The sequence below is a fragment of the Schistocerca gregaria genome, chromosome 1, assembly GCF_023897955.1.
Source record: "Schistocerca gregaria isolate iqSchGreg1 chromosome 1, iqSchGreg1.2, whole genome shotgun sequence".
Lineage (NCBI taxonomy): Eukaryota > Metazoa > Arthropoda > Insecta > Orthoptera > Acrididae > Schistocerca > Schistocerca gregaria.
This window is the reverse complement of record NC_064920.1, coordinates 746394697-746409765: the sequence shown is the minus strand read 5'-3', so window position 1 is coordinate 746409765 and position 15069 is coordinate 746394697. Positions and strand designations below refer to the sequence as shown.

Here is a 15069-nt window from a genome sequence, read left to right as displayed (position 1 = left end):
GTTGACGCTAAATAACGAAAAGTGTGAGATGATCCACATGAGTTCCAAAAGAAATCCGTTGGAATTCGATTACTCGATAAATAGTACAATTCTCAAGGCTGTCAATTCAACTAAGTACCTGGGTGTTAAAATTACGAACAACTTCAGTTGGAAGGACCACATAGATAATATTGTAGGGAAGGCGAGCCAAAGGTTGCGTTTCATTGGCAGGACACTTAGAAGATGCAACAAGTCCACTAAAGAGACAGCTTACACTACACTCGTTCGTCCTCTGTTAGAATATTGCTGCGCGGTGTGGGATCCTTACCAGGTGGGATTGACGGAGGACATCGAAAGGGTGCAAAAAAGGGCAGCTCGCTTTGTATTATCGCGTTATAGGGGAGAGAGTGTGGCAGATATGATACACGAGTTGGGATGGAAGTCATTACAGCATAGACGTTTTTCGTCGCGGCGAGACCTTTTTACGAAATTTGAGTCACCAGCTTTCTCTTCCGAATGCGAAAATATTTTGTTGAGCCCAACCTACATAGGTAGGAATGATCATCAAAATAAAATAAGAGAAATCAGAGCTCGAACAGAAAGGTTTAGGTGTTCGTTTTTCCCGCTCGCTGTTCGGGAGTGGAATAGTAGAGAGATAGTATGATTGTGGTTCGATGAACCCTCTGCCAAGCACTTAAATGTGAATTGCAGAGTAGTCATGTAGATGTAGATGTAGATGTAGATGTAGATGTAGATCTAGATGTAGATAGAAGTGGATTACAGAACTCGAACATGTGATGTTATCAGGTGACGTATCTCGCCGCACTTGCAGCTATTTAGCCTATCGGATTGTTGCACCTGACCATCCCAACCAAAGTATTGAATTTGTAGTCGCTCCGCACATACCTGGGCGCCCTTAGCGCGTGGGCTCAGGCTTCAAATCATGCGTCTAGCAGGCAGATTATTTTTGCGTTCTTTTTGTTTCGTTCGGTAAATGGAAATGCCTTGTGGCTAGGCCTTCCGTCTGGTAGACGGTTCGCCTGGTGCAAGTCTTTCGAGTTGACGCCACTTCGGTGACTTGCGTATCGATGGCGATGAAATATGATGATAAGGACAGCACAACACCCAGTCCTTAGCGGAGAAAATCTCCGACTCAGCCAGGAATCGAACCCGTCTCGTTAGGTATGACATTCCTTCGCGCTGACCACTCAGCTATCTGGAGCGGACTTTCGTTCGGTGATACAATTATGTGTTTACAATGAGGTATTAATTTATTTACAGGTCTTCCGGTCTCCGCTGGTTTACAAGTACAGCAAAAACATATCGTATTGCCTGAAAGGTAAATGAGTATAATCTTCCAAATTGCATCATTACCAGTAAACGACCCACGTTTTCTTTACTACATAATTTATGTAACAGGGGAAAATGAAATAAACCCAAAATGAGATCATCGTTTGCTTGGTTACAGCGAGAATAATTTTGCAATTTCTACATTTACAGTAGGTGTTCGAAATTTGCACAGTTACCTTGAATACAATTACTGTATCACTCAATTATCGCTTCACACACGCGTTCGAAAATACCTTCCGTATTTTAGATGTGACGTCTCACGTTCAGTATTAGTCATCCACTTTTGAGGTATTTCCGGACATTCGCAGCCCCATGAGTCTTATTTTAAACTACTTCACTCAGCATCATCTACGTCGCTACAGGAATTTTTAAACGTTAATAAGAACATCCCTGCGTAGGAGATGATGTAATAAACAGAAACGTTTCATAAATAAAAAGTGCAAAAATTTAAAATAGGCATCCGCAACAGACAATTCAGACAGTCCAAATTCAAGTGACACTGTTATAGTAGAAACAGATTCTCTTACTGAAAGTTGTCTGTCGCATTGACAACTTTCAGTACTGATTGTGTTTCGCCCCTCTTGAAGTCGCAGACAATCTGCAAGTATGCAGGCTGAATCGCCTAAAACCTGCACCGCAAATATTGTGAAAATGGAAAGTGCTATTAACGTGCGGTTTCACAGAATGGATTGGTAATCAGGGTCTCGTATTGTTAGCCAACAAACAGAGTGTAATAATGCCAAAGAAGGTAATTTTTGTGCAAAAATACACTTTTTGAAATGAAACAATGCCTATTGACATTAACAAATTAACAGAAGGGTAAATTAGAATGTCAGTAGTGTTTGTTGCAGGATTCTAGTGCGAGTCGTTTACGAGATATTGTACTCTGTAATATTCCCGTACCGACACTTGTACAATAACTGTTTTAGCACACACTAAAGAAAACCACAAATGCATACACTAGTTATGTCAATTCTTACCACTAACGAGACAGTTGATCATCACAGTTTGAGTTCAAAATGAACACCACTTGCGGCAATACACATTTCCAGTCTAGTATGGAACGAATGCTGCACACTTTCTAGCATTTCAGCGGAGATGTCAGAGCAGGCTGCAGCAGGACGTCGTTGCATATCATCGGTCGTAGTTGGTATGTTCTTGTAGACAGAGTTTTCAGCTTTTTCTACGCAAAAAAGTCTTCGGGTGTCAAATCCAAGGAACGGTCCAGCCAAAATATAAATTCTCTGTTCCCAATCCAACGATATGGAAACAATTCTAGAAGAGATACTGTATTATTTCGTGCGCTGTGAGGTGGACAGCGATGAGGTTGATACCATAGGTTTCTCCCAGTCTGCAGAGGAACGGCTTCTAGCATCCGTGGAAGATAGTCTGTTACGAAACTGCGATACTTTTGCGCATTCAGTGTTCCGTCTATGAGACACAATGGTTCACTATCGTTGACTTCCAGCTGACGAAGCCAACGAGGATATTCGACAGATCAGTAGTGCATTTACCTGCCCGTGATTGGTAAATGTGGCTTCATCACTAAACAAGATACATGAAGTATTCTGTCTTAATGGCCATGTACAGAAGTTAACACAATTCTCATAATCGTTTCTATGCAGCTCCTGATGGAGAGAGATGTTTATGTCGATGGAAAGTGCATAGGACACTTTCCCGACTCATACCACTTTCTCGTGGAATTTTGCGGTAGCTAACTTGCGGATGAACTGTAACAGACGCAAGAACATTAATTTCCCACTTTTCTGTCGTCACTTTTTTCCTTCCGTTATGTTACCAAGGAGTAACACTACCACTGGTTGATGAGGCTGATGAATAATTGTCGAGATGGTTGACTTCTGTTGGGATATATTGCCGCATACACGGTGCAAGAATGAACTGCATTCTTCCTTCTCTCCATAGACCATGAGCATGTCGGCATTTTCTGCGTTGGAAAATCCCATAGTTCACTCACGACTGACTGCTTGGACGCCGGCCGGAGTGGCCGAGCGGTTCTAGGCGCTACAGTCTGAAACCGCGCGACCGCTACGGTCGTAGGTTCGAATCCTGTCTCGGGCATGGTGCTGTGTGATGTCCTTAGGTTGGTTAGGTTTAAGTAGTTCTAAGTTCTAGGTGTCTGATGACCTCAGAAGTTAAGTCCCATAGTGCTCAGAGCCAGCCACTATTTGGACTGTCACACACTAACTGACTAGCAAGTCGCAGTGCTCTCAAAGAACACGCAGGCACACTGTAAGCAGACATAGGAACATCGTACATAGCAAACGGTATAGGCTGAATGGCACTAACAAGTGTCGGCGTGGAAACTTTACAAAATAACGATAATTCGTAAACGATACACATTAGAATCCCGAAACAAACACCACTGACTTTCTAATTTACACTACTCTGAGTTTTTAGAGTCAATAGGCAATGTGTCATTTAAAGAAGTATATGTTAACACAAAATAGCATGAATATAATTTGTTTATTGGCTAAAAATACGAACCCCTGACTACCTGATCGTTCAGTGAAAACACACATCAGTAGCACTTAAGACTCCCGATACATTTCCCGTTTAATTTTTAGGTGATTCACCCTTTGTATTCTGTACCAAGCAACCCATCTTTCAAGAAACGGTGGAGGTGTTGTGAAGCGTTCCAACTGAATGGACTGCCACGGTAGAGATGCATTATCTGCGCTTTTTGTCTCCTTTTGAATCAAACATCGGCAAACCATACAGCTAACATAATAAAAGTAAAATGTACAGGTTGTTTGACAACTTCTATTCAATCTTCAACGGGTTGCAGAGGGGACGTGGTAAATAAAGTTTAGAAAGGGAAGCCCTGAGCGCTAATGTACCACTTCAGCCTATGTTCGGAAATGTAGAAATCTACCGTTTGAATATAGAACAAGTTCGAAGATCGGATCACCATCATATCTACGCACACAGCGGAACATTGTGCTCTGACTCAAGTGCTCTATAGTGTCTGTTGCAGGTGGCGACTATGCAGTTCGTTGCACAATCTGTGTTTGCGAAGCAGGATTTCATAACCCTGATGTGTGCTGAATAATTTCTGCTGCCGCCAGTAGTTCAAAGAGATCTTCTTCTGAGTGTACAAAACACCTGCACAAAACTCTTCATATTGTGCAAAAGGAAATGTCGACAGAAATTAAACATGTTGACCATGGCGGCCAAGAAGTTGGTCTACCTCATCCTACTACGTTACACCGCATGTTTGGTTGAGAGGTTCGCAGAAGCTGTGTACAAGATGCACGGGCGCGCCGTCATGTTGGAAGCGCAGGGAGTAACTGTGACAGCGGCCTGTTCAAAAATGGTTCAAATGGCTCTGAGCACTATGTGACTTAGGCCATCAGTCCCCTAGAACTTAGAACTACTTAAACCTAACTAACCTAAGGACATCACACACACCCATGCCCGAGGCAGGATTCGAACCTGTGACCGTAGCGGTCGTGCGGTTCCAGTCTGTAGCGCCTAGAACCGCTCGGCCAGCCCGGCCGGCACAGCGGCCTGTCTTCCGGTGACTCCACCACTACTTCTTCTCAAATATCTGACACCCGACCACCTTCAGTGATGTACCATTCTATGTACTGACACCGAAACTTCCTGAAATCCACCTGAAAGTGTGGGTTGAGGGTTCTCGTCAGCCCAGATGTGGGTATTTCAACAGTTCAAAACAGATTCCACGGTGCAGTGAAAGTCGTCAGTGAAAAGAACGTGGCATGGAAATTCGAGCATGGTCACACAGTGATGTAGAAAGCACGCACATAAATTTTCAAGCAGCGAGACATCTGCAAGAGTCCCTCACTCACATTCTGTCAGTGGCACGGGTGGTGTTACTGGTCACGCAGGTCATAGTATGGGCAGTGTTTCGAGTACTGGTTGTCTGGTTCTCTTCTGCTTGAGGAAGGACAGCCTCTTTAAAGTCGAGATTGGCGCACGTCCGAGGAGCATAACAGAAACCCTCCTAGTTGTGAACGTACCAATTTTCTACAGCCGTTGTTGTACTCAGCCAAAACGGACACTTCATTGTAAATTAACAACAGCCCTATGTACTCTTCAAATGTGTATTCCGCCATCCTGTACTGCCTTAGTCGTCTTTACTGCTCAACGACGTACTGACACGTTGCCAGAGCGCCGAAGCAGCAGCTGTAAAAGGAGGTTACATACATCGGGGTACTGACGACGGCGCCCTGTTCTCCGTTTGTGTACGTACCGTGAAACGGTAAATATGTAAGTGATTCCATCCTGAAACTTATTTTCTATCCGAACGGTATAATTCTGGACATGGATTCCTTATCAAAACTCCATCTACTAAGTCTCCTCTATAATCCCCAGTAACTTGTAATAGGAATTCTCAAACACCCTGTCTATCTAGATTTTTGCTGAAGTTAGTTTTACATGGGAATACTTTTGATTATAGAGAAAAAGGTAAGTGTAGTATATGTATTTCGATGACCTTAACTTCGTCTAGCATTGAACACGCTTCCAGGATTGTTCTTGTTATAGACGATGATTAGGCAAGGTCGCAGGGAGACAAGATTTAGACTTTCAGAGTGCTCCAGCTTTCTTGGTTGAGTGCCTACGATTGTGAACACCCTTGCGAAACTAGCCAACAGTACCAGCAGGAAAGAAGAGCCTGCAAGGTTCAGTTAGGCGAGTTAACAAAAGGTACATTCCCCCTCTTTGTATACTTCTATTGGAGAAGATTCATTAGAGTAGAATCCTTGTACTGTAGTAGCTGATAATGGTCTTCATTTTGTTTCAGCATAATAAGAAAATCGCTGTCATAGATATAGGATTACACATGACAATCGCTTCATTTCAGTCTGCATCCAACTCGAGAATGACTTCCTCATCCGTTTAAGACACAGGTGTAGAAACCACTTTAGATTGAACTCGAAGAAGGGGCCATCTCTACGTATCTGAAAATTTACCTCCGCAGTCTTCCTGAGATGGTACACAGATCTGGCCGCCGCTAGAGAATACTTTTATATCTAGGCACTCACCTATGGGCTCTCGTGTATGGGCACATCAGTCGTCAGGTTCCGGTACAGTTTTAGGACAACGTGGTGGACAGACCACCAGCCACGAAACCAGACATGCCCAATGTTTAAACGCAGACTCCATGTCCCAGTACTAGGCTCCTGCCCTCTCTTCCAATCCATTTTCGACATCACGGAAGTTATCCAGATCAGATAGGAAGTTTTCACGTCTCCAGCAAGAGGGAGTAGGTAGGTCCCATGTGGGTATGACTGTCACTCCCATCACCTTATAGAAAATGCCTTTAAATCATATTTAAATAAGCCATGGTGGAAAACAATGCTCCCTCTCCCATTACTGCAAGCACGAACGAGTGTGTGCGTGTGTGTGTGTGTGTGTGTGTGTGTGTGTGTGTGTGTTCGACTATCCGGCTATCCGACGCTTGCCGTCTTCGCCGTCGGTGTTCCAGAAATGGCAGAAATGCCACTCTCCTGCTCCTTTCACAAGTCATTTCAACACCACTTTCTTATCACTGCGTTCTTGATTCGTGTAATACTGGAGCCATTACTATAGAAGCCTTTCCTCAGATACGGCAGACTATAGTCTTCCATCTCACGTGGAAGGTCCCGAAGCCTGTTGAGGCCAGTAACGAGATTCAAGCAGACAGCACCTCCGATCCTGTTTTCGAGGTTATCATTACACGTAATTTCGATGGCTTCCTTTATTACGCTGTCCGAAAATCCATTGCCTCTGCTCGTCACTCTTGGCTGTCACATATCTAATATGTAGCTTTCGTCCAAGCTGGCTTATCTTCAGTGACCATTGGCGTTCTTTCTACCGGTGCTGAACGTAGGGACCCGGCTCCAAGCAGCGTTGTATCTGCAAAATGTACCACAGACCACATTTTACAATGATACTGTAGAAGCCAATCGTGAACAGTTCCACTAGATCCTTGGCTAGCTTACGAGATATCTAATTTTCTGTGGTGGTTGTAATATTGTTTTTACATAGTATTCCTAATGAATCTGTGCGACTGTTATATTTACATCGCATACAACATACACTAAATCACTTTTAAGACACAACTACGGCTTTAGACATCACGCTCCCATCAATCGACTTCACGAATGAAAAGCAGCTGAATTTTTCAATGTAGCCGTCAAAACATGAAATCTCTCTTAGTTAAAAAATTCAAACTTGCGTTCCACTCTTCTATCCATTTCGTTACTACTTGTTCACCAATGTGTCTCCTTTTCTTCAGCAGTGTCTTCAACTGAGTTCATTTGTTATCAGAAGATTAAGCACCTGAGGTCAGACGAATTCGACGAATCATCGACCGTCCTCCCTGTTCTAAGAATGATAAGTCGTGGTAATGCTGATACTAATATTGCGTTATTTATGTGATACACAACTTACACCTCAGTAGACTCTATAAAATGGATAATACCAAAACGCTTGCCGTCTTCGCCGTCGGTATGACAGAAACGCCATTCTCCTGCTCCCTTCCCATCTCATTACAGCGCCACTTTCTTATCACTGCGTTCTTGATTCGTGTATTACTGGAGCCATTACTCTGGAAGCCTTTCCTCTCATATGACAGAGTGGCAGGATGGCAGACTGGCTTTCCTGGTCACTTATGGCCTGAGCTCTGTGAACAGCGGTTTTTAAAATAGCGCTGCGTTGGTCTAGGTGGTGGCTCCTACTTGTAGGCAAAAAACAGATCCCTTTGCATTCGTTTTCTGCATACGAAAAGACCTAAGGTGCCAGTGTAATTCTTTCATGCCGAAATGTCAAGCCGGCCGGGGTAGCCGAGCGGTTCTAGGCGCTACAGTCTGGAACCGCTCGACCGCTACGGTATCAGGTTCGAATCCTGCCTCGGGCATGGATGTGTGTGATGTCGTTAGGTTAATTAGGTTCAAGTAGGTCTCAGAATTTAAGTCACATAGTGCTCAGAACCATTGGAACCATTTGAATCGAAATGTCAAGGAACGGGAGACAGTTACGTATCTTTTTCTGCTTTCATGGTGAATTTTATATCCTCATGAGTCAAGTACACCTGAGGCCTTTCTTGCATTAGTGTCCCATACGTTTTTGTGAGAAAAAGCTCTCAAGTTCGAGGCACAGGGTCTCAACTGCTGTTTCTTTAGAAACTCGTGTGCTCTGAGAGAATAACATATTTTCTGCTCTAGTATCGATTGTATCTACACTGTGTTCGTCTCTGGTCCATTGCTGAGAGACCAGAGGACTCCTAGCCGCTAAAAGGAGTGCATAAGCAGCGGCGGACGTGGATATAGGGTTCTGCTCGGCTAGCTATTGGAAATGCAATTGCTGGCACCTTGGGCAGTTAGAGATTCAGATTTACCGAGGACGTATGAGCGTTTTGTTGGGCCGAAATTAGTTTGAAGATGGAGGCCAAGCCTGTGAAGCACTGTTAGCGCCATCACGCCATTAGGAGTTTACTGTCAACTACAGTTCAGAGAACCGTTGCGTGTTCGTATTGTGGACTATATGGTGAGGTCTTTTTTGTAATGGGCAGTAAGTTCTCAGTGTATGATTGAACCACTGCATCTTCGTTTCTTTTGGATCTACTTATTATTTGCGTCGTTCTTCCGGCCCCTCTAGTGAACCAAAGGAGCTCGTTTTTGTTTCGATGTTTGCCCGTATTTGGCTGATTTTCTGGATATGTATTCACTATTTGTGACAAATGTGTATTAAATTTCAAATATTATTTTCTGCTCGCCGCGTAACTGAGCAGTGTGGCTGTCTTGTTGAGTTCACTTTCTGCCACATCATTCTGTAGATCCACTGCCCTGATTGATTTATGTCATACCTGACAGCCTTGTATAAAAGTGTTCAAGACACTTACTATTAAGCTTAGTTCTAAACTATCTACCTCACATATTATTTAGCGTCTCGTGATTTACATAAACAGTATTTATTCAATGCTCACCAGTCTTTAACGCATTGATGATTTTAGCATTTCATTAGAAAAGTATTTATCGCTTATTGCAAGGCCAATTGACTTCATTCATTGGTCTTCAGTATTTTATTACAGTACTGTTAACACTTTCAGTGCTTGTCAAACTTCTTTTATGCACTGATTCTATGTTTAAATGGAATAGTGCTTAGTTCTGCTTACAGGTGACTGCAGGACACATCAGCCATCAATTAATGCATAGTTTATTAGCGACTTTATTGTATGCTTTTGTCGATCTGGTGACATTCATAAAAACCGTATGCAATACACCGGTGGAAAAATTATCTATTTTCATAAGCCAGCTGACCAACAGATTTTGCGAACTCTTCGCCTGTATGATAATTAGCTTGTCATTTGTTTATTTATCGTTGCGCCCCACCGGGCTTAGTTGATTCACTTTGCGTGTTACATTGTCTAATGAACCTGAATATAGGAACTAAGGGTCGCAGTTGAATATTCACAGCGCTATGCCAGCGTGAATACGGTAGTCGGTTTGAACATTTGCTACGACATACTTACGTTCATTAAGTGGTGCCAAGTCTGTGTACAAGAGCATACTCATTTTTCACTTATTTTGACTTTTTTAAGACATACTGTAACATGAAACATGGACATTTGTTTTCATTTCTAAAGAGCTAGTGTACTGAACGTCAGCTATGATACTTGTATGGGATGCTTTAAGTATCTCTTGATCTAATTATGACGACTGTTGAATCCAAACGTATCATTTACGTATACGTTTGTTGTGAATTACATTTCATTTTGAGAGACTACGTCCATATGTTAAATTTCAGGTAGGTTCCAGTGCCTCCTAAGATATGCAAATGCGATCCCTAGTTCTCATACTCAAATTCCTTTGTTTAATTCTGTCTTTCTGCCCTATACTTTCAGTCAAATTGTTTTCCTACACACTATATATACAGTGCTTAAATGCGTCGTATAGTATCCAAAAATCAGCTGAATGACTCCCTTCTAGTCGGAATTACATTCGGTTCCCTGTCAATATGAACACGTCATTGTAATGGGTGGCATGAACATTGCCTCATTGAGCGATGCTCCCTCCAAAAGAAATCTATTAGATCGTTTACTTGCAGTAATATTAGCATTCCCACATTACAATCCACACAGTACACGGCATACAGGTTCACTTACAGATTTAACCGCAACAAAAAGACTGACAACGTAAGAAGTATAGGTCAGACCTCGGCTCTAGGACTCACAGCTCGTAATGGAATATTCTTGATCTATTCCCCGTACTGCAAAGCTCAAATTGCATAACATAACATGCAGGGACATTAAGCACATAGATCGTGAAACTCAGAAACACTATGTCATCAAATAATCAGAGAGCCCACAACTGATGGTAACCCTTTGAACCTGGCATTAAGCTCAAAACTCTCTAAGCCAAACGTGCTCCTATACGTACAGTCCTTTTACAAGAAACCCCTGTACCTTGGTTGACAACTGACGTCAAATGACTAAGAACAGGAACACTACTCACAGACGTTTCAAAGCAAATCTGAAATCGGAACGCTACAACGAATGTAGAAAAGTGCGAAAAAAGGGGAAGGATTACTTTCGCAATACCGAATATAGCATGTTGGTACATTTGTGCGTTGCCATACTGCACCTGCTATTCTGTGGTGGAGTTTCCATAGCTTAGGTGTCGGAAAGCCAAAATCAGAAAGTCTTTTCCAGATGTCAATTCACAAACTTAACGAACTGTCAGCACCAGTCAATGCAGCGTTTCAAAAAGATATCGTCCACGGGGATCTCCAGACTATGTAACTAACCACGAAACCTTTCTCCTAAAACATGTTGCAATAAACACAATAGAAAATCAATAATGAGAATCTCTTGTGAAGAGATAGGCAACGATGATGTCAGCGTAACCATCATCCAGAACTTTGCAGGTAGCTAAGTACCTTTCCTAACAAACGTACTAAACTGTTCTCTCGTGAATGGAACATATCCCACGCCATGAAAAGGAACGTAGCCCTAAACGTCCCTAAGAACGAAACCCCACAGTTAACTTGTTTTTACCAAACAGTCAGAATCCTATCGCCATATCCAAATCTCTGGAATGTACTGTTCACGAATACTGAATGCTTACGCAAATTCAACTTATGTAAGAAATGACTGTCTCGTTTCCATATATACCATAGTCAAACACGTCATTGACTAAGGTAACTGTTAACCTAAAATATTCCACTTATAACGGTTATACCATAATGTTGACACTACAGGACTTCATCAAAGCATTAGATACCGCCAACTTTACTGTTAACTTGACTCAGTAAAACACAATTTTCAAATAGTGATTTGAAAGCTACTTGAAAAACGAAGAGCTACGCGTTGTCTGTAGTAGTGAAAAGACATCCTGGAAACATCGTCTCTAAGGAGTGCCACAGGGGTCTGTCGTGGAACCATTATCGTTTTTCTTGTATGTCAGTAATGTTTTGGGTCTGTGCACTTATGAACATCATTTCTATGTTAACGATGTCCAAGTGCAGTCCTTATGACGCAAATAGTGCGAGCTTCAAAATGAATTATGATCTGTCTTCGTTAGTAATATGGGCGCAAACCCACATCAGACATTAATAACTTCTGAACTCCGCGAACAGTTGCCTCCTGTTCTTCTTGACGGTGTTTAGTTCAGTAACAAAGCCAGTGAAAAATTTGGGGTAACTGTTGATGAGTATCTCGGAACAAGTTTCTACAGGATGTGAAACGTTTATTTTTGCAGTCACTCGTTACATCGAGTCTCCAATATTCCGTTGTAATACAACACAGAAGTAATGAGAACACCACATCGTTGGAAGTAACCTTGAATACTTTTGTTTGTTACATTGGGCACATCTGTCTACCTGAGCATGTCACTCCCCGATACAATCAGTTAGGTTAATCACGACCAGACAAGTTACGTGATTATTTACATGATAGCTCCGTAGTGCACATGCAACGCTTTACCTTGCATAAGTTTCAATTAAGTTTTAAATCGTTGACATAAAGAAGAATACGTCCTGACGTAATTGGATGTAATTTCGGAACCGAGTACTGTCACCTCACTGTGTAGAACGAACTAACAGTAAGTGTTTAATGTACTGTCGCATATCAGAACACTACGAGGTCACAAATAAACCCTAATGAGCAAAAGTATTTCAAATTTCTACATCATCTTCATCAGATACGGCTTACGGCAAGATGCTTACGGCAAGATACTTATAAAATCGTCTTGTGGCTAGCTTTCCTTCTGCATCAGTCAGGTAAGGATAAAACTACACTCGCCTACGCTTTCTTACTTGCTAATAAGTAGGTGTGTGTGTGTGTGTGTGTGTGTGTGTGTGTGTGTGTGTGTGTGTGTGTGTTCAAATCGTTCAAATGGCTCTGAGCACTGTGAGACTTAACTTCGGAGGTCATCAGTCCCCTAGCACTTAGAACTACTTAAACCTAACTAACCTAAGGGCATCACACACACCCATGCCCGAGGCAGGATTCGAACATACGACCGTAGCGGCCGCGTGGTTCCATACTGAAGCGCCTAGAACCGCTCGGCCACTACGGCCGGCTGTGTGTGTGTGTGTGTGTGTGTGTGTGTGTGTGTGTGTGTGTGTGTAGTTGTGTGTGTATGTCTACACGGGAAGGTTTACTGTAATGATAATTACTAAAATGTGATGAAGTGTATCAGTTACGTTTGATGAGCTGTTACTCAAGGCGCAAATGAATAGATGTGCATTAATGACGTGTATTTAATGTATTATTATATGTGTGGCGTCTGTCCTGTGACACATGTCCACCGGAGCAGACACCATTTTTAATACAGCAGTCGTATATCTTAGGGTTCTGTACATTAATCGGTGAAATCGGAACCCACATACGATCACTTTGTCGTCCGTCCGTCTATCTGTCTGTTAGTCCGACTGATGAAAACCATTTTTCTCACGAACGGGTTGACGTATCAAAGTGAAATTTATGTCCCTTACTAAGGTCTACGGTTCCTTGGCGGTGTAAAAATGTTTATATTTAAAATCGAACCAATTGAAAGATATGATTATGTATATCCATATTCTGACACTCGCAGACGCACTCATTAAAACCAATAGGGTATTTGCTGTTCACCTGGAACCATGAAATTAGGCAAAAAGTAAGTTATCAAAAGTAAAGCAAATAAATCAGAAAATTGTTAATTTGTAATTTTATCATATGAAAATAATATTTTTTGTCATTTATTATTCGACCTCAAACTTGAAATTAAAACATTCGCGCAAAGTCTTGGAATCCCTGAAGCCGATATCAGTGTCGATAACAGCAAAAATCTTATAGAATGTAGATTTCCGCAATGGATGAAGTGTCTTTATAAACAGTTATGCTTGTACAGAACCCTCAACTCGCAAGACCTACTCGTACCTGGCACTGTGTGTGTGTGTGTGTGTGAGTGTTTAAGAGAACTACGTTTCTCAGCAGCAATAGGGCACTGAATTAATTCAATGGCGACAAGTGAAAGTATGTGGTAATCGTAACAAAGAATGACACTAAAGTCAATGAAATCAAAGCACTTTTGATTAAAGTCTGCGATTCAATGTATACGGTATACTTTGCCACAATAGAGTGTAGGTCATGTTAAATTTATTTTTAATTTCGTTTTTTCTACAGAAAAGTATGTCGATCCGTTTCTTGTATTACTGAAATCAATCAATCCACCTTTCATATAATTTTGTCGTAAAATTTCGTGGTCTGATAATGTCGGGAGAGTATCTTTCCTCTGCTCGCGTTTTCTAGTATTTCACAAGCCAGGGAGGATGATCATGCTGCGAATCGAAAATGAGTGGTTTTTTCTTTTTTTCTCATTTTTACTACACTTGATATCCAGCTCACTATGTACCGATAATTATCTAAAAATGGATGATCGTTAGACTGAATGAAAATTGGCGTAGTTATAAGTGCATGCGGCTGGGTCAGCTCAGGCGGAAATTCATGGATTAATCTCCTAGTAGCAGGTTGGGAAAGATCACTGAAAGTGATCTCCGCAGCCGGCCCATGGCGGCAGACAGCCCGCTACAGTCTTCTGCGCAAGCGTTTTAAACTTCGGGCGTCGTGACTTTTTGCTCCTAACCCACGTGTTAGGGACGCTGTGTTCGAATTTTGAACGTTAAACAAGGAGGAAAATATTCAGGCGAAGGAGCCAGACATCGTCCCTCCTGATTTGTGATTGGAAGAGACGCCTGAAACTACTGGCACGTTCGTCTTGGCAACTGGTGAGCCCGCGCTTCCAGCTTTGTTCGATTTCGGTACACAGAGCCGAGGCAGTTCGAATTCTGTACATAAGCTACGGCGATGCTGACGACATGGGTCGTAACAGAGCAGCTGCTATTCTATGTTGAAGTAAGTGTGCTGTCGAACTTCTGTGCGTACTTGAGCAACAATTTTAAATGGAAGTCAGATCGGTTTTGAGTTGAGATTCTCTGCAATGATTAACTTCTATATTTAGGAGCTGTGCGGGATACTTGCGACTTATATTTCAGCTACTGTTTTATTTACATTCAAATGGAATCGAACTTGTTCTTTAATTGGCCGCGATTCACTTTTTGCATCACGTGCGCAATTTACTTACATGATTTTCTTTGATGTGAGCCAGAAGTTGGGTTTGGCGATTCAGTCATTTACCTAAATATTTGTGTGTGAGCAATTGCGTATCCATGTTGTGCATCTTTACCAACTCAGTCCTTGCCGAATGATGGTGATCTTTAAGCCGTGACAGTTTG

At 42.2% G+C, this 15069-nt stretch overlaps 1 protein-coding gene across 1 annotated transcript in view; it reads left to right on the top strand.

Moving 5' to 3' along the window:
* LOC126272408 (chymotrypsin-1-like) overlaps positions 1 to 15069 on the top strand; it is a 108500-nt gene that overhangs the window by 54107 nt on the left and 39324 nt on the right. The window lies entirely within an intron of this gene.